General features: G+C 39.0%; 1 long non-coding RNA gene across 3 annotated transcripts in view; it reads right to left on the bottom strand.

The window, feature by feature from the left end:
• Nucleotides 1-12,009: 12,009 nt before the first annotated feature.
• The window catches only part of LOC122809080, a 138,720-nt gene continuing 123,748 nt past the window's right edge, over nucleotides 12,010-26,981 (bottom strand). For all 3 annotated transcript variants that reach the window (XR_006365857.1, XR_006365859.1, XR_006365858.1), the window contains one exon: nucleotides 12,010-12,884. This is a non-coding gene — a long non-coding RNA (uncharacterized LOC122809080). The remainder of the gene's footprint in view (nucleotides 12,885-26,981) is intronic.

The raw sequence follows: 26,981 nt of genomic DNA, 5'->3' as shown, positions 1-26,981 counted from the left end.
ATATGAGTTAATAGTGCTTTACTGAAGGAAATGCAGGTGAAGAAGTGAATGGATGCAGAAAATGTATTACCTGATGGATAACTAACATTTGGTGCCATTGTTCAATATGATTCAGATAAGTCACATACATTTCACATCATCTGGATAACAATTATGATGTCTGTGGCCTCCTGATTTCATACCTCTCAACTTTGACTTGCAAGAAATCTGGACAAAGCCAAAAATGATTCAGGAAGGGACAAAGGCCCAAAATCAGGGACAATTTTAAAATATTACTTTTATAAACTTAGAAAGTTATTATAACAGGTTTTGCATTATCACACATTTTCTGAAGAATATGAAGTCTGAAACTGTAATACATATCATTATTGACTGTGATCCTCAATTATTTACAAAAAAAAAATTAGGAAGACTAGACCAAAAATGTGAGACAGAAATCTGGCCAGTTATGAGATATTCTCCTAAAATAAAACCAGAACTCGTCATATATAAGCCATAATAATGTTTTGTTTGCAAAATGCATTAGACACATGTGATGATACATTAGCATATATATTCAGAACATTTGTGTGATTAAATAACTGAATATCTGCACTTGCAGGTACACATACTACAATACAAATTCTTGTTTGCAGGAAGTGTAAACATACCAATACATTTATTATAGCAGCTTTTTAATCAGAACTTTTATTTGGTAACATACAATTAACAATTTAGTTTTTTATTATGTCTAACACTTGATAAGTTAAAATACTAGTAAATATATAAGAATTTCTAGAATTCTTAAGACAGGTACCATTCAGAATATTGACAGCATTAAATGATTGGAATTTTTATGTTGCATTCATGTTCACCATAAACACTGGTCAATAGAGAAGAGACTGACATGTTCATAAAACCTCAGCAAGTTTTCAAGACATGTATTTATTATAATGGTTCGTTTACAGCTATTACTTTTTTTTAATTCTGCAAAGGTGAGTGATACAAGTCAGTATGCACTTTTCCCATTCTATACTTGCCAAGACAGGTTCAGAAGTAGTTTAATACTATAGCAATAACCCACGCCTGGGTGTGGGTAATGTGGGATTTAACCACAGTTGGCATGGTTTGGTCCCGAGGGCGAAGCCCGAGGGACCAAACAAAGACAACCATGGTTAAATCCGCATTACACACCCAGAAGTGGTTATTGCTATTATTAATGACATTATTTAAGAAAAGAAATAATTACTTTTCTTAAATAATGGCATTGTATATCTCTTTGCTGCCCTTCCGCAGCTGTCTGGTATTCCGCGGCAGTTCTGATGTACTGCACATGCCTACGCAGTACATCAGAACTGTGGGCAAACGCAATGGAGAACGCAAGATCTCCATTGTTTTTTTACTGTTTCGCTATGTTAAATGGGTTTAACATAGCGAGACAGCTTTAAAATAAGCAACAGAGATCTCCGTTACTTATTTTAAAGCTGTCTCGCTATGTTAAACCCATTTAATATAGCGAGACAGGTTTAAAAAAAAAAGCAACAGAGATCGCAAGATATCTATTGCTTTTTACACACTGTGTCGCTATGTTAAAGGAGTTTAACATAGCAAGACAGCTTTAAAAAAAGCAACGGAGATCTGCATTGCTTTTTTTAAACCTGTATCGTTATGTTAAACTCTTTTAACATAGCGAGACAGTGTTTTATACTAACGGAAAAAGTCCGGGCGACCGGACCTTTTTCCGTTAGTATATTGAGGGATTTACAACGGGCACGCTGGTTGGGCTGGCCAATCAGCGTGCACGTTTTAGAGGAAGAATTGTATAATTAACAGTAATATACCCACAGGAATTACCTCAAGGAAATTAAAGTAAATCAAATGTTTCTTGGCATCCTTGGCATGGACAGCTAACCTTGCCATTTTACATTACTCGCTAAAGATTATCAAAACTCACATACAACACACTCACAGGCATCCAAAAATAAACACAAATTTAGGTTAAAAGTTATCATAAAAACGACGATTGGTCCAGGTCTAATTTAGTGCATTTAAAGAAACCCTTTCAGAAATTCTACACAAAATGCAAGTTATCCTTTTGTAAAAGGAATTCTTTAATATTAAAATAAAAAAGAACTAAAGACAAGTATAAAAAATAAAATAAAAACAAAACATGAACCACATCTAGCCAAATGAGAAATGGGATTAATGACTAAACAAACCTGGTTTAACCATCTAAACTAAGTAATATTAAAAGAAAATGGCTAAACTGTAAAGCTAACAAATATCAACATAATTTCACTACACCACTAAAATACATTAAAAAGTTAACTGAGCTATAAAAAATGTTCTTCATATTAAGGTTTAAAACTACTCATGAGATAAACCATTCATAAAATAAATTATTGAAAGTATCTAAAGCTTCCACTGAAACCAATGAGAAACCATAATAATTCTTCAAAATGGAGAATGTAATACATGAAACACACAAAATCTGTTTTTCCCCCTAATAAACCTAAAGTACAAGATTAAATGTTACACCCCTATTTATTCCATGCTACACACACACACTTGTAGCTGTATATATGTATAATTTTGGAAGATTAAAATAGCTGAGACCACCAGTTTTTACAAAAGTAATGCAGTTGATTATATACAAAGTGGCAGGTTCTTCCCATCAATACCCTGTGGTTTGACCAAATGCATAGCAAGTTCCTTTAACTCAAAAAATTTAAATTACTTAATCTCACTAACCCAATATGATTCTCACACAGGATATATAACAGAAACAGCCCTTCTAACATTTGTAAACAAAGTTAATATGAATAGGAATCAACATTTCTGCATTTCCTCTATTCCTTGTTCTACCTAAAGCCTTCAACACAGTTTCCCATAATCTTCTTCTATAGTTTCTAATATGAACATAAGCCAAAAATCCCTTCTCTGGTTTTACAGCTACCTTACCAGTTATTCTCAATGCGTTAAATGACAAAATGTTCATTCCTCTTACCATGATCCTAACATAGGTGAAACACAAGGATTAACACATTACATTTTAATGACTGGCATGTATAACATCATTATAAATGCTTCACTAAGTCAATAAGATGATTATGTCATACTAATATGGATGGTATAATCTTTTCACAAACTTCAAAGTATAACTCAAGACAACTTCACATAGCTAGTGGAGGAGTTAAACATTTCACATCTGTTTTTAAATCCCAGTAAAGCTAAACTCATTCTGCTCTCACTAGTGTGCTCAGTTAAACAAACGCTAGTCTTAAAAAATACATCTTTAAATCAGAACCCAACTGAGCAAGTCACACACTAAGCTATTAGATATAGACATAGATCATAAACTAAAATTTGACAAATACTGATTATATCATTAAACATGAGAATGTTATAAACTTAAATGAATAGCCTGTGCCTTCTTCCCATGTTATTTTACTCCTCTTCCATCTTTATCAACCACCAAAATGCACAACTTCTAAAACTAAAGTGTTACAATATCATTGTGAACTTGCTTCAAACTTTTCATTTAAAAACAGCCCACAAAGTAGCCCTAAAGAAAACCACCTGACTAGAACCATAACATTACCAAAAGCATACTTTATAAGCTAGACAGATACCAAATATCAACCACACTAACACATAAATATACCCTTGTAGGTATCTTACGTTTTAGTTGAAAAATCAGATGTCCATCATATTGATCACTGCTGCAGTATCCTTAGATATATGGGTTATATCTTGCCAAGGATACAACAGTCACAAGCCTCCAAAGCTTCAGGGCACCTTCCATGTGCCCAAATTGTCAGTCAGCTCGAGCTGAGCTGATGAAAAAGATGTTCGGGTGCAAAGCCCTTTAGAGCTCTTCTGCTGCTGAACAGTACACTCTTCTGAGGCTTTTGAAGATTGACAACCAGCTTGTTCTTTCCTTTGCTGAACAGGTAAGTTCCCTTTGGAAGGAGAAAAAATTCCATCTTCTTAACGTTGATGTTTTATTAGTTTCCTCTTCTAGTTACTTTAAATCTCAAAAAGAAAACAATCATGTATATACTCCTCCTCAAACTTTTTCAGATAGGAGTAGTTTACCAGTTCTGGATAAGGGTTTAGTTCAGGCTACTGATACTTCTTGTAAAGCAGTTTCTGATCAAGAAAAGAGGGATTCCTCTTTTCCTGAAGGTATTCAAGATTCTGAATTTGAAAATGAAGATGCAAGGATGAACTCATTTTTTCCCCACAGACTCAGAGTAGAGCTCAGTTTCTGATTCTCTCTGTGGGGTGGGGCTCTCTTTTTTATAAGACTACTGCTAGAATGTGCAAGTATTTTCAGTAGGAGAACACCAAGGTTTCTTAATCCCTCAGAAAACACTGAGTTGTTACAGAAGGACTTTCCAGAATAACCATTCTTCCTATCCTATCTGCTTTACAGGATGTGTGTGTTACAGCCTACAATTTTCTTGATAGTCAGTAAGCTGTCCCCAATAGGCAGAAGTTACTAAGTCTTAAAATTATATACACTAATCCTATACCTAACCCAGCAGGTATAACCTTACTTAATCCCACTGCTGCACTTGGGTATGGAAAAATGTTCTTCTTTCGGCTTTTCCCGGTTAGGGGTCGCCACAGCAGAACTCCGGTCCGCTAATGATTGGCAGTAGATTTTTATGGTGCTGAGGTGCCAGCCCGACACCCAACCTTCAACGAAGGCACGCCTATTCACGCATGTCTTTTGAACACCAGTCGACCGTGGAGAGAAAATGCAGACTCTACACAGAAGGCGCTCCAGCTGAAAATCGAATGGGAGAACCTCTTGCTGTGAGGCGACAATGCTACCGCTGCACCACATATACTTCAAAATTCTGAAAATCAGATTTGCAGAATTGTCAGGCTCATATGTTAAAGTTAGTTTGGACAAACTGTTTAAGTACGAAGAATGTCACCTGTAGTTTCTTTTTGTGAAGAAAAATCTGCTTTAAATAAATCAATTTCTTCTCTTGCACAGGTCACCACTCATCGTTTGCTGTGTGTAGGAATCTGTTGATACTTCTTCTGTGGCTATGTCCACTGGTACTGTTTTAAGAAGTTTGCATGGCTGCATTCTCAGAACCTTCTAGATGATAAAAATGGGATTTTAAAATCTTTTTTGACAGAGGTTCAGTGTTTGGCCCCTCTGCTGCAGAGGTGATCAAAAAGTGTGATATAAGAGGCAAACTGATACAAGGCATCAAGATTTTTCAGAACTCCTTTTTCATATTATCCAAGGAATTTTCTTTTTCCTCATCCAAGATTGGCAAAAACTATTCTAACAGTCTTAACAGAATTCAGGTAAAACAGACATTTAACAAAAGGCAAGGGTGTTCCAAAAAAGTATCAGACCTCCTAAGGACAGCCCAACAAGTCTGAATGTCCATTCAAGAGACCTTGAGACCCACTCCTACTCTGGCCCCTTCTTCTTCTTCGAGAAAGTCTAAATCTCCATTTTTCTGTTTGACAACAAAATGTTTCAGACAAATATGTTCTGAAGATCATTCATCAAGGTTACACATGGCAGTGGCAGGAAATTCCTCCCTTCCAGTGGGTCATTCCTCATCCTCCATATCAGACTCTGTTTGCACCTGTTCTCCATCATGTGCTGTCCCAAGGGGTGATAAAAACCAATTATTCCTTCCTTCCCAGGTGGGGAAGGTTTTTTATTCAGGAATATTCCTAGTGGCAAAGAAAGAAAATGCTTGTTGACCAGTTACAGACCTTTCTTTACTAAACTTATTTGTGATAGTGCTCAAATTCAAAATGATATCACTTCATAATATGTTACCTATTCTTCCTCTTTCAAATTCCTGGTAACACCAGATTTAAAGATGTGTATCACACCCCTATTCATTCAAACTTCAGATGTTTCTTAATGTTGTATATGTGTATGGATAGTATTATCAGTTCTGTGCCTTATCCTTTGTGAATACTCTTGATGCAGTGGATTGTCCAAAGTGTCTAGCTCCAGTCATCGCTCATTGCAGACAACAGGGTTATCCATTTCAGATGGCTTGCTATCTTTGCAGTGTCTTTTTCAAAATATCAGGATGTTATGTACATTTGTGCATACAGGAGGCAGTGTACTGTTTTGCAAAATACACTCCCGGATTAATCTAGGCTGCAGTGTGAGACCCCTGCCAACTTCATCTTGTAGGTGATCACTGTAGATCAGTGTGTGTGACATACCTTTACGAAGCTTTCCAGTTAGTCAGTACATGCATGTAATTTACATGCATGTAAGTACTGAGCATGTGCAAGCAACAGTGCCATTTAGAGTGAGCAGCCAGAGTGTGAGCATGCAAGTACGTAGTCAGTCAGTTAGTTAGACAGTTCATTTAAGTTCAATGTTCCTGCTATCCATCCTGATGCATTTGGATACAATAAACTACTTAAATAAACACCCAAGTCTCAATGTCTTCTTAATGCACATAAAAAGAGTGACATGGTTTCAGAATGGGATCCAGAGTTACAGCCATGAGACAACTGGTTAAAGTTGGAGGAATATACAGGAGTGGATCATCGCTACTGCTCAAATAACTCACAAAACAGATCAGAAACAACTTCCAGGCACTAAAACTTGCTTAAATTATTTATTTTGTTACAAATATAAAACGAAGCACTCAGCATGCTCAAAACTAATTTCTTATTAAATGAAATGTCCAGTACTGTGACACAGTGATAAAAGTATTAGAAATAATTACAAAATTGTTTGAAACAATATCCACATGGCATAAAATATACAAAAAAGGGGAAATTACTTTTTTGCATTAACTAAAGCTATTCAAAATATTCAAAGTTTTCAAAGTGTTTGCAAGTGTTTGCAGTATTACAGTGCAGTTATTTCACAAAATAAAGTTATTTCAAAGAATATTTTGCAAAATATAGTTGTTTCAAAGCATATTTTGCAGAGAACAGTATTTCAAAGAGCTTATTCTGCATTTGAATATTATTACAAGTACCTGGTGTATGTGCATGTTCGTACATAATTACAAGGGCCATTTTGCATTGTGTTTTAATATAATCTGTGGGCATGGCAGAAGGTTTCTGTAGACCCACACCTCTTGTGTTTGATAACAATATTGCAGAAAATTGGACAGTGTTTGAGCAGGAATATGATATTTTCATACAGGCTGCCTTTTCTGACAAAGATGCACGTACAACACATTTATTCTGCTTAATTTAGCTGGTTCAGAAGTCATTGAAAGACAGCATTCATTTGTGTATGCACCTGCTGTGTTTGCAGGGGAGGGGGAAGACCACCACACAGTCATACCGGCTGAAACAAGGGAAGACCCAGAGTGCTCAAAATGTAAATTTAGAGAAATGTGTAACACACAAATTAATATTACAATGGAAAGGCACTTATTTTACATAAGGGATCAAAAGCCTGCTGAAACTGTAGGGAGGGTGGCCTAATGGTTAAGGTATTTGCCTTACAAACACAAGGTGCATGGTTGGAGTCTAACAAGGGATAATTGGCTAGGCTTAAAATGGCTCGCAAGGGCAGTTAGCTTAGTACTAACCTATGAACCTATGAACATATATTACCTACTTGAAAAACAAGGCTAAAACATGCAGATTTGGTGATTTGAGAAATGAGTTGATAAAGGACAGGCTTGTGTGTGGTATTAATAACAACACACCCCAGGATTCGCTAATCCTCCGTGTAAGACTAGATCAGTCTTACACGGAAGAGCCAGTCTAAGAGTAAGACGGCAGTGTGCCATGCATATTAATGAGGGTGCGCTGCCTCAACTCTAAGGCTAACACGGAGCATGCATGAGTGAAGGGGGCGTGTTGGACTGCCGAGCAGTCAAAACATCCATGCCCCTGCAAGTCTGACACTCGGGAAATGTCTACATACATGAGTGAGTCCGCTCAAATGTGTACATACCCAACACTACACTCCCTCACATTCTAAACCCCTGTACAATTAAAAAATGTAATTTTTTTTTTTTTATTATTTCCGATATAGCTGCCCATATTTGCACGTGTCTGCGCGGGTTTGCCCATTGCTTAGCTACAGTTAGCAGTTTAGAGACCGAAGAGGATAATAAGAAACTTATATGCAAATTAAGCGAAATAGCAATAGCGTAGTGGTAGAGCCTTCGCACAAAGAGGAGGCATTCCCGGTTCAAGTCCCACCACTCCCCCCACTATTTTCTGTTTTTGTAAAAAGCAATGAAATGGTCTATGTAGTAGTGAACGAATTTTATATATATATATATATATATATATATATATATATATATATATATATGAAGGTGCAATGGTTATGCATACTGTTGGATGCATGAGTAACGTATCTTAAGCAATGTGAAGCACTGCTAAGCAAAGTTTACCAGTATTAAGCATATTTAAATGTAACTGCTCATAGCTGAGCACTGCATTAACTAGCACAATGGCTTTGCGCAGAGCTGCGCATCACGTAAACTAGCGCAAACAGAACATGTTTGCGCATAGCTGCGCACCACGCTAAGCAGCGCAACGTCAAGCAACGTTGGGCAACATCGAGCAACACAGAGCACAGTAGAGCAACGTCGGCAAAAGTTGAGAAAAGTTAGCTAAACACAGCCACACCTCCTAGCCGGTCTGGCCAGTAGTAAAATAAAAAGCAATGACAGGGCTCGAACCTGGGATACTGTGCACCATAATCACAGTACTGAACCACTAAGCCATGACAGCATTTCACAACCATGCACTTTCAACACACACATACATATCAATGGAAGTTTACCCATTGCTAAGCAGGTGTGCCTTCAGCTGAGTTTTTTCAAAACTGGCCAATCACAAATAAGTGTGGGAAATGAGGCATATTTAAGCTCCATAGGCAGGAATACTTGCCATAACTGGCTGTAGCTCCCATCTGCAGGCAGCATGGCCGGTGCTGGAGAGGGCTCTCAATTTCCAGCACAGCACTGGGGCATTGAGGAGTCAAAAATAATGGTTTGGCTCCTTGTCCATAATCATGTGGATAGACTCCTGCGGGGCCAGTACCAGGGCACCCAACACAAAGCGGAAGCCTGGAACAGTCTTATCTCATGAACTCACCAGTGCCACAGGCGTCCCTCAGACTGGTGAGCAGGTCAGACACCTGAAGAGACGCAAGGAGGCTCAACTGGACCACTGGATCCAGGAGGCTCGTGGGATGGAAAATGCCCCACTACTGAGTAAGTAGCCATGGAATTAAGTACGTAAGAATTGCTATTCTAGTCTATACTATGGATAGGTATGTCTCAATATCACTTCATTTACTTCCCAGCTGCAGGTGTCCGTGCTGTGAACCAGCAAGCCTATGCAGATAGGCTGCTAAGGCTGCACCACCAGGCAGGTTAGTAATTATTCTGCATGTACTGTTATATAAAATAAATGAGAGAACCTGAAAAAAGGTGTTTTAACCCAATAAATAAAGGTATAATTCTTTAATAATTATTCTGCATGTACTGTTATATAAAATAAATGAGAGAGCCTCTAGAAAAGTGTGTTAAGTCCTTAATAAAGGTATAATTCCTGGAGTGTGTCTGTGTCATTTTCTTTGATATGTTGTTGTACTCTTGCATTATAGAAATAGCACTGTCGTATTAAGCGCTGTTAACCCACACTTGGGTAGGCCCATATAAAGTGGATGAAGGGAGTGCCAGTAGCATTTAAGCATATTTACAGTCCTCAACTGTTGGTTCATGCCCAGCATGTACAGGTTAATCTGGCACATGAGTAGCTTGGTATAGTGTTCCCCAGAAATGTCAGTGTGCTGCCAGAAATGTAGGGAGCTGTTAACATACAACTGATAATTTCACCTGAACAGATCTAGATAATTATAGGAAAGTAGAGCTGTCAGTGTACCATCTCAGCAGTAGTGTGTCTGAGCCACTCACAAAATATGTAGCAGTATCATCTGCATCCCGGACAGTTTGTATGTCAGATACAGCTCATGTATATAAAGATCTAGCAAAACCCATTTCACAATTTAAGGACAATTGGGTAGTGTAATAATACATGTAGGGGACATATAACTGCAGTTAATAGGAATGTGGTGTAAACTAGAAGGATATATAAGTTGTTAATGGAGCTATCTTTTTCCACCCTACATTATGTGCATAAAAAATGCAATTCCACACCTCAATGGGCATGTCTAATCTCAAACATTTGTTGGGACATATTGAACTAGTCCGTTACTTTAAAATCTGAGGTTAATACAGGAGTAGAAATGACACAAGACACCAAGGCTCAAACTTAACAATTTATTAAGCAAAACTTTTTAAAATAAACAGTAAAGCTAATACTAAATAAACAGAAAAACTAATAGATCATGTACTTACAAGCATATGCATAAACAAAATCATCTTTGCCACTGATAGGGAAACTTCAAATCCTATCCAGTGTGGCTATCTGTTTAGTCAAGGCAAGGCCGACACTGGCGAAATGTCTCTAAGCTCAGTTCAGGCTGGTGCTGTGATCAAATCCAGATGATGATTTTTATTTTAGCTTTTGAGCTTTTATAGTCTTTATGACTTGATGGAATATTGTAGAAAAATCTGACATTACAGGCTCATCATGAGTTGATGGAATATTTTAGAAAATTACAGATCATTTCCTAAGTTGTAAACAAGCCTCATAATATCTGGTCTTGTGCCCTACTTCCCTTTTTCAGAGAACAGTTAGCTCACAACCTTGTGATATAGTTCCTCTTTGAAATCCCCACATTCTGGTAAACATCTTTTAAGCTGATAAACAACTTATAGGTTAACAAAAGTTCAGTAATACCAGTAATCAGTGAGCAAGGCCTGCTCTTAAGCATATTGTATTGTTACAATATTAGCAGCATATAGTGAGGTAGTGGCATATCAAGGAACTAGCAATAATCAATCTACCAATAATTAAACATACACAGTGATATGTGGCTCGAGGCATAGCAAAAACTGGTAGGCTGTGTGGATCCGTCACAGGCCACCCCTTGCATCGAGCAACGTACGCTGTGTATCCCTTATAATAGTTAAAACTGACAACATCAATTTGTAACTTTTTATCACTTTACAATAAATGCAGCATGATATTATGCAAAATAACACAGAAATTATTGTGGTCAAAAGTAAAGGATGCAATAACAAATTAAACCACACTGAAGCCTTAGATGACCACATAAAAACATCATACCAATGCGAAACAGTTATATCCTGTATTTCATTTGCAATCTTTACAATGGTACCTTTATCTTTAATCATTTTAATCACTGTTTGATGCGCATCATTTAGTGTTTTATTTAGAAGTTGCAACACTGTTTGTCCTTTTTGCTTAATCTGTTGAAAATCCGGGTGGACTAGAGATGGCCATTTAAAAGTGTGTAATGGTTCTATGCTAGCATTAAATGTGATGTCCATTCATCTAGTCAGTCTAATCAATTCTCCAGTACAAAAATCAATAATTGCATGGATATTACTTTTACAGTATGCTCCACCAGTTGTGATCATCCCATCGCTCCAGGCTAACTTACAGGAGGATATTACACAAACAGTGTTATCATTTAGCTGGTAGATGTCTGTACCATGTACTACATACCTGTGTCAGGTGCATTCCCCAGTTCCATTATGTAAGCATGGGTGAGGATTCCTTTTCACCATCATGCATACCCACCCCTGGGCCAGGTTTCACAACCTGCCACACCAACGGGTACATCATTATAATCAATCAAAGTAGATTCGATTTGGGGTACCCACCAATTATTTCCAAATTGCAAGGGCAATGTAACAAATGGACAGACCTGCTTTGTCCCTTTCTTACTAGCGAGATAGTCAAAAATCAGTATACAAGACTTATTTTTACATGCAAAATCTATTGGCTTTAACCAATGATACAGTTGCAGTTCCTTTTGCCAATGGGCTGTCTTTTTAGCCCCCCCAAGTTTGAATGAATTGCAAATATTGCTGGTTGGCAGCCAACTGAGATAAGATACAAAAAGTCTGATTTACTTCTGCTGTGAGGTTATTTAAAATCTGTTCTGTATATGTATTTGTATGTTCAATCCACCTCCACAAGACAGTTTGAGTTAAAATACCGTCTACAGTCTTCTGTCCCAGCTCGGGATCATGGTCTGCTAGTAGCTTAAAGGCCATATTTAGGTCAGTGCCCAAACGGCTCAATTTGCTACGTAGGGTATCTATATTTACACTGTTTAGAAATCCCATCCCTGTTCCGACTGCACCTAGTGCAGTACCAAGAATACCTGTAACATCACGTTTACTTTTTTTATATTTGTAATGTTTGTATTTGATATGCAAAGAATCAACCGGCCATAATTGTACAATTTTACAATGTGGATACCTGGTGGTAATATTAACTGCTGACATGTTAACTATCATTTTAATACGTTGTATAACTCTAGCACTACTTACAGTTTTACATCCTCTGGTATATCTTACCACATGTCCCAAACCATTAAATACAGTTGAACTATTGTCTATGGCATATATCTCCAAATTCAGTGATAGGGTCTCCGCGGTGTCATTTTCCCTTTGAAATTCAGCTATGCAGGAGGAATCTAATGGAGACTTGGCTAAAGGAAATCTCGACTCGTTCAGCCTTTGGTACAGACCTCCAAAAGGGTTGGAAACAGATTTTTTAGGATGTTTATCACAGTTTAGTCTACATACAGTTGTAATGTTTTCCGTCTGAGTGATGTTTTAAGTTAAGGCAGGCTTGGGTGTCACTGCATATAGATGGTCTCCCAATTTCCAATAAAAGTCACAGTCAGCTGTTAAATTTGCAACATCTTCCCCTTCGAATAGAGGGACAGGATCAAGACAGTCATATGGCCCTTCTAAGTGTTGTCGTTGGAAAAGGTTGGCTCCTTCCCAAACAGTGGCAATAATCTATGGAGAGGAAAGTACAATGGTTGTTTAGCAGAATCAAGTAATACTAAAACAGTATCACCAGGTCCATCACAAATTACAGTCCCATGTTCATTTGGCTGATTGGGTGTGGTCACTATAACTTTCGTTTCCAGCCATTTGCTTGGTTTAGTATTACAGTCTTGTAGTAAAATAACAGCATCTTGATGCATACAAATTTCTACTAAAGGTTGTCCTTTTTGAATAATTTGTGTCTTGTTATCTAAATTGATAGCCTTTACTATCACTTCTCGTTCTGGCTCTCATAATGTAAAAACCTCCCAACTTTCTCCTAATAGCCCTTTTTGCCCCCAGTGCCAATTCTCTGGGAGAAAGAGTTTTTAACCTGTCTCAACTAATACTATATTTTGTGCTGGCACTCTTTGTTCAGTCAATGCACATAGCCAGAATCGAGTTTGATCAGTATTTGTCAAAAGAGGGTATATGGCATTCGGATTCAGCTTTTCTATTTTTAAAACACAGCAGTTGGACCGAATGTCATTCATATGCATTTGCAAGGGAGTTCCTTGATGCTTTTGAGGTCTATTATTCAGCTGACTCACAGCTAATTTTAATACCTTTGCCCAGCCTCGTAACGTTTCATCATTTGTGTTCTTTCGAATTTGTTTTTTAAGGAGCCCATTATACCTTTTAATTAAACCAGCAGCTTGGGGATGATATGGGATATGCAGCACCCATCGAACTCCATTTTCCTTTGCCCATTCTTGAACCTCTGCTCCGGTGGCTGCCTTGGTCACTTTGGATTTCAGTGGGAATCCCGTATGTTATACATAATTTATTTAATCCTTTTAACACTGCTTGCTGGTTTGCCTTTTTGTATGGGGACACCATTAGTAATCCTGAATAAGTGTCCACCATAGTCAGGCAGTATTGCTGATATTGATCCAGTGGTAAAGGACCAATAAAGTCTACTTGCCAAATTTGTGCTGGACGACTGCCTCTGTGAATGTGTCCACATGCTTCTGCTTGCAGTTGCTTTTGTTTATTTCTTTGACAGATTTTACACTGCTTTATAACATCTGCAGTTATTTTCTTATTCAACTGCATACCATGCCTTCGTGCCCATTTTATTGTCACATCTCTTCCCAAATGCCCACTTCGATCATGGGCCCATCTTGCCATACTAGCACTTTCGGCTTTCTCTTCAGCAACACGTACCGTGGCCATCTTATCTACCTGCTGGTTATGCCTCCTTTCATTTGTTACAAGTGATGCATGGGCATCTACATGTCCAACACTGATTTTGCATTGTTGAGCTTTTTCCCAAATCCGTTGCCAGTCTTTTGAACCTCCCCATAGAGGTCTGCCATGGATGTTCCAATCCTGTTGCTGCCAGGCAGGTAACCAGGTTGTCAATCCCTTAAAGACTGCCCAACTGTCAGTATAGATGTATGCTTCATCTCCAGGTGATAAACTATTGATGACCAGGGCAACAGCTCGTAATTCTGCCTGATTATTTGAACCGGCAGTACCTTCATCAAATAACACAGTTTCTGTTCATGGGCAATAAGCCACTGCAGTCCAGGTCCTACCATTTGACCCAATTTTGGCAGAACCATCAGTAAACCATGCAAATTTCTGTTTTTCTGCATCTAAATTATCAAATGGTAATGCTTCAGTAATTGGAGACTTTGGAAGCTCATGTCGCTGTTGTTCCATCACATCAGCATCATCCAGAATTATCAGTCCAGCCACCTATTGTTGTACCTGAGACACTCCAGGCACGATGTTGGCCCTTTCCTGTAAATACCACTTTCACTTTTGTACAGTCGAAGATTGTGCTATCAGGGTTTTCATCAAAGTATTGTCTCGTAACCACCCCTGGATTGGGTAGTCTATCTTAACTGTCACTGTTTGTTGTTTAGTTATTCCTTCCACATGAATCAATGCTGTGTACACTGCTAGTACATTGCTGCTCAAGGGGGCTATATCTCACCAGCACTCCAGTCAGGGATTTGGACCAAAATCCCAAGGGTCTCTTTTTCCCAATGACATCCTTCTGCCACAGCCCCCAAGACATAACATTATTGGCAACTGTTACTTCAAGGACAAAAGGTTGTTGTGGATCGACTGGGCCCAGCCCCATGCTCTGCTGTAGAGCCTTTTTTGCTTCTTCAAAAGCCATTTGTTGCTTGGGACCCCACTGAAAGTCACATTTTTTCCTAGTTACATAGTGAATGGGTCGCAAAATCAGTCCGAGGTGAGGTAGAAATGCTCTCCAAAAGCCCATTGCTCCCAAAAAGGCCTGTGCCTGCTGTTTCGTTTTTGGGACTGCAATTTTCTGGATACTCTCCAGTGCTGCTGCAGGAATTTCCCTTTTCGCTCCATTTCAATACCAAGGAATTTTACTGATGTCCCTTGTTGTGTTTTATTCTCATTTTTAGCCACCCTCTGTTCTGAAAGTGCTGAATTACAGTTTTTAGTGCAATATCCACATCAGATTTTTCTCCAGTAATCATTATGTCATCAATGTAATGAAAAATAGTCACTTTGTCCAGCTGCAACTTGGCTAGGTCTCTAGCCACTAGTCCATAACACAGGGTAGGGCTAGGCAGATATCCCTGAGGTAACACTTGGAAGGTATACTGCCTCCCCTCCCAGGTAAAAGCAAATTGGGCTCTGCTTTCTTCTGCTATCGGAGTGGAGAAGAAGGCATTTGCTAAGTCCAAAACTGCATGATATGGTCCAGCAGATGAAGACAATCTTTCCACGATCGTAACAATGTCTAGAACAGCTGCCGCTAAAGGTGGGGCCACCTTGTTCAGACCTCGATAATCTACAGTCATTTGCCATGATCCATTAGGTTTCTTTACTGGTCACACCGGACTGTTGAATGGACTCACTGTTGGCTCAAGTATGCCAACCCGAAGCAGTTCTTGGATCGTCTCAGTAATCTCAGCGTGCCCACCTGGGATATGACATTGTTCGATGTTCACTATTGTTTTAGGTGTGGGAATATAAAGTGGTTCCCACTTAGCATTGCCTCGAACTATGGCCTTAACTGCGTTGACTGAACAATGCCGCACTCTAAACCTAAATGGCCCTACAGTGGTTTCCAAAGTTTTACCCTTTAACACATCTATTCCTAAAATGTGTTCAGGTACTGGAGCTATTACTGCTTCAATGTAAATAGGAATACCATCCCCAAAAGCTATCTTAATCTTGGTTTTGGTACCTAGTGTCTTTGCCCCTCCATAACCATCAATTTCTACATACTGTTCACGAAATCTACAGGGGTTGCCTGCAAAAATGGTTACTTCTGATCCTGTGTCTACCAGAGCCATCACATGTTGTGGCCCTCCCCTCCAAAAAAATGGTAAGGGGTACGTAAGGGCATCAGTCCCCAGGTGTAATTGCTCTTACTGTACCCCTAGCTACTGGGGACCCACCTACTAGTCAATTTGTCTCTGTTTTTTCGACCGGGGTTCTCCATTCCTTTCCTCCCCAGTCTCTCTCATCATTAAATTCCCCCTTTTGCCACTGTACTAGCTCCTCATCAGTAGGGATGTCAGGATATAATTGAATCCATCCTACCTTCCCTTCAGTAGTACTTCTGGTTGGACTTTTTGTAGGTGTTTGCATTTTACTCTCAGAACTTGAACCTTTTTCTTTTTGTTTTTGCTTTCACTTTTTATATAATTCTTTAGTAGCTATTCCATCTATTTCCGCAGCTTCAACCCCCCACCTTAACAGATCCAGAAACATTTGCTTTCTTGTAACTTTTTCTCCAGATTTATCTTTTGATTTTTCCGCATTTGCCTTTCTAGCTCTTCTCTGTTCTTTTTCTTCTACTAATTCTGCCATCTGATTTAGAGTGGCTATTACGTCCCATATCTGCTGACCTACACAGCCTGCCAGGGCAGCCATCAGCTGCCCTTTCCACCACTGTGGTGAGTTTTTGATCAATTTGCTCCTCATACTGCTAGTCATAATTTGTGCATCTGGTCCTCTCGGAAGCACTAATGTTCCATTCCTCAATTTCAGTGAGTAAACGGTAGCCAACATAGCCATTTCTCTTAACTGCTGTATTGCCTCTGCTATTGTTTTCCAAGGCTTATGTTAATCAGCTACTGCTGTAGCATCAGGCCAAGTAGCGCGGAAAACTGAAGCTAACCACCCACCAGTGTATTCACCTGGGGATCATCATGATTCACATTGTTTACTATTTGCTTTAAACGTGGGTGAAACACCAAACATGCACATTGGTGCATCTCTTCAGCATTTAGAGACACCGCTTCTCCCCCTGTGTCCCAAACCCGAAGAAACCATGCTAAAACAGTTTCCCTTGGCCTTTGCTTATAGATTTGGATTATATTCAATAATTCAGCTTGAGTATAACTCCGCACCTCAACCCATTGTTGTGGCACTGTCCCCCCAGTATACTGTCCCTTTTTCTCAATAACTGGGCGTGCCTCCACTGACGGAGAATTTACTATTTCAAAATCACTATCACCCCCATCCATTGAGGGGAGATCACCTTCCCACTCCTCAGGATCAAACTCTGCCTTACACAGCAAAGCACGAACCAGAGGCCTTGAGGGTGGATGGTGTAGTTTTCTCCCATTTCGTTGTCTACGCTGTTGAATTATTCGAGTAGCTAGAGTCACTGAATTAGATTTCCAGTGTTCAGCTTCCTCCCCTACTTTAACAAGTGCCATGTTTGCCTTCTCCAAGGCATCTCTATCCAGTCTATGTGTATGTGTATGTTCTTTACATTGCTCTTCTAATTCTAAAACTTTTTCTTTTAGTTTCTCTACATCTCTATCTAATTCCTGAATGGCTTCAAAGAATAGCCATCCGGCTGCTCCCACCCCTTCCTTCACCTTTTTCCCCTTATCATTCAATTTTAGCTCCGATAAGGCTCTAGCTAGACTATCAGGGTCTGCCTTAGGTCTTTCCTGCAAGGGTTTTGGGGAAGGAGGGGGTGAAACTTGACTTAATACCTTAGCAAGAGGATCCCACTTCCCAAATAATGCTGTCAAAGTAATGAAAAATTGCTGCACAAAGAACCTTATTTATCTTGCAACATGCAAGAAATGCCAAGCTTTTTATGTCGGACTTACTAAAAGATGTCTGAAAGATAGGATATATGGGCATTTATATGACATAAAAAGAAAAAATGAATTGGAATGCCTTGGCGAAACACATATTAGAATATCCTTTACATCATTTTGACTTGAGTCCTAGAAATAACTGTAAACAATAAAAGAGGTGGTGATAATATGCTGATCTTAAATAATAAAGAACTGAAATGGATTTTGAGATTGGCTGCCCATATACCCCCTGGTATTAACAGCCACATCTCTATTAAGCCTGCTTTGGAAGCTAGACAAGGATCAAACATTATTTCATCTCCTTAATTTAGTATTCTCTTATCATTCAAGTGTGTCCTACATATAAATTAATTTAACAATATAAGTTTAACAGTTGAATAACTATATAATTTTGAATTATTAATACTTACTTTATAATTAATAACTAATTTATTCTCAATATCCTATTATAAATTGTACAAGTTTATATATATATATATATATATATATATACATGTATTTTCCATGTTGAGCCCACAATCTTAAATGCATTTTTAAATATATTTTAAACATTTTAAATATATTTTATAAATATATAAATGTATATATATTTATATATTTTAAAAGATTTTGATTAGTTTAGATTATATTTTATTTTTGGTGTTTCTGGTCATGCATTTAATTTAGTTTATACACCAAATGTCTCTATATGATGTTGTTGTTTCACAGTTAGATAGAGACATTTTTACACACTATATATTTTACTTTATATTATATCAATTTAATATTATAAAGCATGCACAACTATAAACTATATATGAATTGACCAGTATTTACATACATATTTATATATTTATATATACACATATTTACATATCCTTCATTTATATACATGCCAGTTCATCCATTTATTTATTTATTTATTTATCCATTCATTTATTTTTATATATATGTATCTATGTACCCATTATAAAATACCTCTATTTTTATAAATCACAGAATTTTATTAATAAATAAATATATCTTACATTTTCACACAGAATTCATAATGTTTTATCCATTATTTATTTATTTATTTATCTATGTATTTGATAAATATTTCGTTCTAATTGTGTTTATATACGTTCACATTATTCAAAGTTATAACAAATGACACAGTACTGTCTGACTTTGAACGATACTGCTTGAATCTAAGGTCTTTTTGGAAAATGTCTGATCATGTTGTTATGCCTAATGGATTAATTGTTCTAATGAACTAATTACTTATTTTAATTTTGGCGCCTTTTTACCACTCTTTATTATATAAACTGAAGTTTTAAATGTTAATGTTACTGTCTGATGAAGCGTAGTAGTTGCTACGCGAAAGCGCTCACATTTAAATAAAAGTTCTCTTCTGCTGAATATATCCTGGTCTATGGTCAAGTTTATACTGGAAACTGATGCTGATCTACTAAAAGAATTTATTTTGGTGACATTGGACTATTTGCTGAACAATTTAGCCGTTCTTAACTGTTTCGTGGTGAGAGAGCCTGGTTTTACTGCTACAATGCTGTCAAAGTAGTATCAACGCCCAACTTATTTGGGGTGCCTGATGCGGCATCCTTCTTACCTATGCCTAGGTGTTTTAAAGGAAAAAACATTGGTTGTTGTTGTGACATTTTCACTGTAAACCCCAGATCCTGCCGACTACGCCAAGTGAACTAGTCCGTTACTTTAAAATCTGAGGTTAATACAGGAGTAGAAATGACAAGACACCAAGGCTCAAACTTAACAATTTATTAAGCAAAACTTTTTTAAATAAACAGTAAAGCTAATACTAAATAAACAGAAAAACTAATAGATCATGTACTTACAAGCATATGCATAAACAAAATCATCTTTGCCACTGATAGGGAAACTTCAAATCCTATCCAGTGCAGCTATCTGTTCAGTCAAGGCAAGGCTGACACTGGCGAAATGTCTCTAAGCTCAGTTCAGGCTGGTGCTGTGATCAAATCCGGATGATGATTTTTATTTTAGCCTTTGAGCTTTTATAGTCTTTATGAGTTGATGGAATATTTTAGAAAATTACAGATCATTTCCTAAGTTGTAAACAAGCCTCGTAATTTCTGGTCTTGTGCCCTACTTCCCTTTTTCAGAGAATAGTTAGCTCACAACCTTGTGATATAGTTCCTCTTTGAAATCCCCACATTCTGGTAAACATCTTTTAAGCTGATAAACAACTTATAGGTTAACAAAAGTTCAGTAATACCAGTAATCAGTGAGCAAGGCCTGCTCTTAAGCATATTGTATTGTTACAATATTAGCAGCATATAGTGAGGTAGTGGCATATCAAGAACTAGCAATAATCAATCTAGCAATAATTAAACATACACAGTGATATGTGGCTCGAGGCATAGCAAAAACTGGTAGGCTGTGTGGATCCGTCATACATATGTCCCATTGGTTTATAAATATCTGCATTTATTTCGATGCATGTGCCCTGTTCAAATACCACAATATTGGTGGCCTGTTGCCATAAATTAAACCTGCATGCTGTTGTAATGTCCACTGTTGTTCTATATATGCATGTGTTATGCTTGCTGTTCAACAGTTGGAACTCTGGTGTGCTGGGTTAATGGGAATACTTCTGTAGGCTGTTATAACTAATTGGGAATGCTGTTGACTGTTACTAACCCATATTTTCATAGAACGGTCCCAGCGGACACACCTGTCCTACCTCAGCTGGCGATGGCACCTGGCACCAACAGGTCAAGTGCCCAGCCTGGGACCTCCTCCTCCATTGGCCCTGTGCCACCTTCAGGTGGAAGTGCTGCAGGGGATGGGGCTCATCCCCCCCGTGCAAGCGTGGACAGAGGAGGGCCATCTATTACTCTCCAAACGGTCCGGGCTGTGGTGCGTACAGAGATTGAGCGTTCTGTTGCTGATCCTCTATGCCAGCTTGAGGCACAAGTGGTGCAACTTACAGGTGAGCCTGCCCCTCCTACGCAGCCCCCAGCACAGCCACCCTCTGGGCTGTGAAGGTGCAGTGGTGACTGCCTATGGGTGGGGATCTCAGTTCCACTGTTGCCATCTGTGGGCTCATGGGCTTGCGATTTCCAAACATCCTTCCCCGTCAATGGTGTTCACCCACCACATGTATCATATTCTTCCACATATGTGTTTTGTTTGTCTTGTCTGTTTACCTCCCCAACCTACCTCCCCAAATATACCTACTTCCCCTACCCCACATTCCACTCTCACTTGAAAATAAAAAAGGGTAATCTGCTCCCAAAAAAAAAAAAATACGCCCCATACATAGCTGCCCATTTTGCACACATGTCCGCTGGACACATAAAATGTAATTTAATTGGCAATACAACATACTTTGTTGTCCTCACCCCTCTCTCAGGGTTGGAAGGTTTCATATTTCCCTCCAAATTTATTGCATATGCAGAGCTGTTGCTGTTAAAGAAATGGGCAGCTATGGACCTTCCCTACACCCGTCCTGCACATCCCAAGCTGTTTTCCCTACTGTCTTTCCCTCTTTGTGCCCCTTTTTCACCACTTTCCTATCTCCCCATTTTCTTTTCTTTCAAAGAAATGAGCACGGGGGTTAGCAGGAGTAAGCACTTTTAAACAGTAGTCAGCGGGTTTGCGCTAGTGTGCGGTTAGCTAAGCATTGGTAAACATTGCGCAAACCCACTTACAACTGCTTAAAAGTGCCTTAGTCACTCTGTATGTGAGGGCCCTTCTGCTCAGCAGCAAAATAAAACACCTCTGTCAGTCTGGAACCCAGGACCTTGTACACACTGCACTGCTAAGCCACGGTAGATACACAACAAGTTGGTGCTGAAATAAATATATCATGCATCAGAGTGAGTGAATGTAAAGGAAAAATAGGAATGCCATAACACACAACTTGTTCTGTGGATCTTTACCAGCAGTTGTTGTGGAATTGCATTACATGACTGTGATAAGAGAAGCAGCCATTCTAGCAGGAAATAATGTTACAGCAGCACTTTACAACCCCAACACAGTATCATAGCAGGACAAACACTGGCATATCTGATTAGGGCAGAGGCCATACCTCCCAACTGTGCCTAATTTTCAGGGATGTTCCTGATTTTGAAACAAATTTTAGCTGTGTCCCTCTGAATCCCTCTGAAAAGTACTGATGTTGGCCAGAAAGTTGGTGAATTACACTTAATGAATAATGACAATAAGTAAGAGTTAGACACTGCTTGTACTTCAGAAAAGGTGTATTAATCCATATGCTGTGGTTCTAAAGGTGTACCTCACTTTTCCCTACTTTTCCCTGAGTCTGTTCAAATATGTACCTGAGTGTTTGAGAGGCCTGGCAGAGGCAGAAACACACAGGCATATCAGCTTTTCTGCTGTTACATACTGTGCAAATAGCTTTGGAAGGTGTTCCAGAAGCATACCCTTATGTAGGAGTACAACACTGAAATACCAAAGGATGTAGCCATGTACTGGTAGCAACCAACTGTAACAATGTCATTGTTCCTGTGCTGAAAGGACTGGTGTGGTGCACAAAGAATAACAGGCTAACCTCTGGCTACCATGTGGACATGTCCACAGTTGGGAGCTACGCAGACAGACCACTTGCCTTGATAAACTAACAGGTACACAGCAACTCTTTAAGTCTAGCAAGATAAAATTCACACAATAATACATAATGCTCTCTGTACTTCTGCACCCCTACCCAAATGTAGACTATACCTGTGTGTTCAGGGTCTACCAAGGATGTAGGTAGACATACTCAGTACTGAAATTTGTCCAGTTTTCTTGAGCAGCCTGTGCTAATATCAACACTAAAAAAGCACAAACTGTTCAGAAGTGAGTAAATTAATATTCACAGTATAGCAGTTCACAAACAATTCATGTGCCAAAGGAATACATCTCAATAACTAGTTTTGTAGAGCAGTTAATTGTACAATTAGAAAATAAAGTACATACTCCCATGTATCTTGGGTTAGCATTTTGAGGGGTGAGTACAATTCTACACTGACAAGTGTGTACTGGAAGCAGCAACATTCAGGTCTGAGTACAACATTTAAATCACTGGCTACACCCCTGGCTTCAGATAGAACTATACCAACCTTCTGCCTTAAACAATGATGCCCACAGCAAACAAGCATGATCCTAATCTTGGAAAGCTGAAATGGACCACGCCTACTTGAGTTAGCAATTTATAGCTTTGGGTTGCTATGACAGTGATTCCTGCAATTACCACACAGCAGGCTGCATGCAATTAGCAAATGGTGGCCACCAATTGGTGCAGAGGCCATCACATGCACATGTGCAAATACCTATAAAAGGAGGCTGTAACTGCTGCCAACAAACTCAATCACTCTATTGCAAAGACTGACAGAGAGAGACAGTGAAAAGCAAAAGGAAAAAGAAATAATACCAACTCATACAAAGGAAAGGTATGTAACAGATATGTATTTACTGGCATGTAGTAGATGTTTTTGAAGAGTACTCTACATAATGTGAACCATTCATATGTGGCAGCAGTACATATCTATGCACAGATGTCCTGCTTAACTACTGCCATGGACAATTCAGTGTGTACCTGTGGGCAGTGGGACATAACTGTGAAATGTGTAGCTCAGCATTAAATGTCAAACATCTGATCCATGTTATCTGTGTTCTGTACAGTAGTGTGTCCAATGGCTGTTTGAGGGATTAGCGCATTTATATAAACATGGTTGTGACAGAGTAACACATGCATGACAGTCATATTAAAGTGTAGCTTAGCATTGGCAACTGCTGTACCAGGCTAGTATGCTAATCTAGCATTTAGAGCTATATATACCCCCTCTAATGTTACTGTGTGTTCACATGTGACATCTGTTCATGTTGCAGCAAGGCTCAACAGTTCAGTTGTGAGGTCCAGGGACTTACAACAGTGTGAACATTGTGTGTGTATGGCACACACATATGGAGAGATATATATGTGTCATATATATTAACATTTGTATATGTGCATAGAGCAAGGAAAATATTGTAACTGTTTGTGAAGGGTGGACATATATATGTTGAAGGTTGTTATGTGCATATTTGTATGTAGGTTTTAGTGTGTGACAAACAAGACAGCATACAGTGCTGGTACATGACATGTGGTGGTTAAACACTGTGGGTGTTTTGTTCAGTTTGCAATGTTGCAGCCAGTGAGGCCTGCTAAAGCTACCTGGGCTGTGAACACTTTCAAAGCATTTCTCACAAGACTGTGCGATATTATTACATTACTGTATACCTCACATCCTTTGTATAATTGATACTCCCACCATGAATATATATATATATATATATATATATATATATATATATATATATATATATATACACACACACATACACAGAGAGAGAGTCATATATACTCATACACACCCACATCTACTTGTTGCAATAGAGTCTATGTAAAGTTGACTGAGTGTGATGGTCAATGTGTTGGTGAATATGTCAAAGATGTGTATTTGTGGGATAGCTTAGTGGGAAACTGTTTCTGTCATGGTATTACGGGTCCTTGCTTTGATCCCAGCAAAAGCTGTGTATGCTGTTTCTAGGCAGATAAAGCACTATGGCATACAGTCTGATGTAGTTCCTCGGTGTTAACTGGGGTGTGTCATTGGAGGTTAAAGCACTACATGTATGCTTATTGATTGGTACTGATGTTGAATCCAAATCCTGTATGTACTGTGCTACTACTTGAAGCTCTGGGCCTAAACAGCAAAGTATGGTGTATGTCCACATTGCTTGGAACCACTGTTTTGTGTGGTCCCTGTAGTCATCACAGATTACATTCCTCAAGCTTAAGGTTTTGTAAGTACTGACACACAGTACTTTATGGTACACACATGAAGCTTATCTGTGTTGCCATACCTTTGTGTCTTGTAATTATGTCTGATGTGTGTGTGGGTATGCCTGTAACATGTCCTCTGTCATATGTGTGTTACAACATATAACTGCGCATCTAGAAAAATGTATAGTTTACTACAGCAGTATGCCACCTATATTCACAATTGTGCACATATTTTGGCCACGGGTTTGCCATCAACAAGTTGTGTGGTATAACGGTAATAACCTCCCCAAAGTGCAGTAGCCCAAAGGAACACTCGATGCTGCTTAAAAACTTTTAATATCACACAAAGATAAGCACGTGCTTATCTTTGTGTGATATTAAAAGTTTTTAAGCAGCATCGAGTGTTCCTTTGGGCTACTGCACTTTGGAGAGGTTATTTGGTTGTTTAAGTGCTGTACACGTTTTCGTTGCTTGGTATAACGGTAATACTGTAACTTGACCTTACAAATATTGTGATGGATGACATATTTCTTTATGCATTGGCTTGATTTATATCTGCTGTGGTTAGGTGGTGCATTGTGTTGCATACAGTGTGCCAGGTACTCTTGTATAGTCTTATATAGTGATTTTATTTTGTTGCTGTGCAGAATATGGTTTATTATATAGAGCATGCTAGGCACTTTCAAGCAGTTGTGGGGTGAGCACTGATAAATGGTACTGAAAGTGTTTAATCTCAGTCAGCTAATAGGTTGCTATATATGGCAGGTCAGTGATATCTGTACTGTATACTGTTAAATGTGCCATATGACTTGCTCATACATATCTTTTCTTTATGTCTTCCAGGGAACATGGCACACCGTAGAAATCCTAGCTACAGTAGTGTTGAAGATGAGATTCTTACCAGCTGTATGATTTAGCACTACAGCCTAATATTCTCCAGCACCAGCCAAGACCAGCAGAAGCGTACTGCAATGTGGCAAGATGTTGTCCGGAGGCTAAATGAGGTAGGCCTGTATAACCGGACATATGAGCAGGTACGCCACCACTGCAGTGATCTACTTAGACATGTCCGTCAGCATGCTTCTGATGTATGGAGACAACAGCCTGCAACGGGTGGTGGAGTTAACATCCATCCCCCCTCACCAGAGTAGAGGAGCTGCTCCTGAGCCTGGTGGCACCTGCCCAACAACAGCAGCAGCAGACATTTACCATGATTGAGGTTGTAGCCACCCAGCAAGAACACATGGAACTTTTAGTTATGTACTCACCATAACTTCAGATGTTTGGGATCCATCTCGCCTACATTCTGTACTGATGGGGTTCGGAGCCGATCCCTCGGCTCTGACTCGGCACGCTTATGCTATAGAGCGAGGCCTCTTATTGGCTGAGCTATCTTTATCCCAGGATGCACCACCACTAATCCCCCAGATCTTGTTTGTCCGCATTCATGCACACATGCACAACTTGATTATATAACATTGTTAGATGTTTCAAGATGAAACAACAGGATTCGGACCTTCTGATATCCTCTGATCTCCAAGGAAGGGGGAAGGAGGGTGGTTATTAGAATGGCGAGATGGATCCCAAACATCTGAAGTTAAGGTGAGTACATAACTAAAAAATGTTATGTGATCCTATCTCGCCTACATTCTGTACTGATGGGACAGTGTCCCTAGCACCTAAATCCCGGGTGGCTCATTGGAAAACACTCCTGAGCACTGTGGAACCAAATGAAGCTCGTCCTCTAGATGCCACATCTAATTTGTAGTGGGAAATGAAGGTGTGCGGGGAAGACCATGTAGCCGCAGCACAAATGTCACTAATAGCAAGCTTAGAATGAAATGCTATCGAGGTAGCCATAGCCCTTGTAGAATGAGCCTTGACAGAGGTGGTAAGCTCTTTGTTAGAATAAAAATAAGCTTGAGTAATACAGTCCCTGATCCATTTGGCAATAGTGACCTTTGTGACAGCTTTGCCCAATTTGTTATCTGCAAAGGATACAAACAACTGATCTGTTTTCCTTGTTTGTTTGGTCCTGTCTAAATAAAAACGTAACTGTCTGTGGACATCTAGTGTGTGGAACATGAACTCCACTTTGTTAGAGTATTTTGGGAAAAAAACTGAAAGCTCTAATGATTGTTGTAAGCAGAAAGTAGAACAAACTTTGGGGACAAAGGAAGGATTTGGTCTGAGGGATACTCTGTCTTTGTGAAAAAC

The sequence above is a fragment of the Protopterus annectens genome, chromosome 8.part0, assembly GCF_019279795.1.
Source record: "Protopterus annectens isolate FY-2018-M chromosome 8.part0, PAN1.0, whole genome shotgun sequence".
Taxonomy (NCBI): Eukaryota; Metazoa; Chordata; order Ceratodontiformes; family Protopteridae; genus Protopterus; species Protopterus annectens.
The sequence above is the reverse complement of the archived record's forward strand: the minus strand, read 5'-3'. Positions and strand labels throughout refer to the sequence as shown.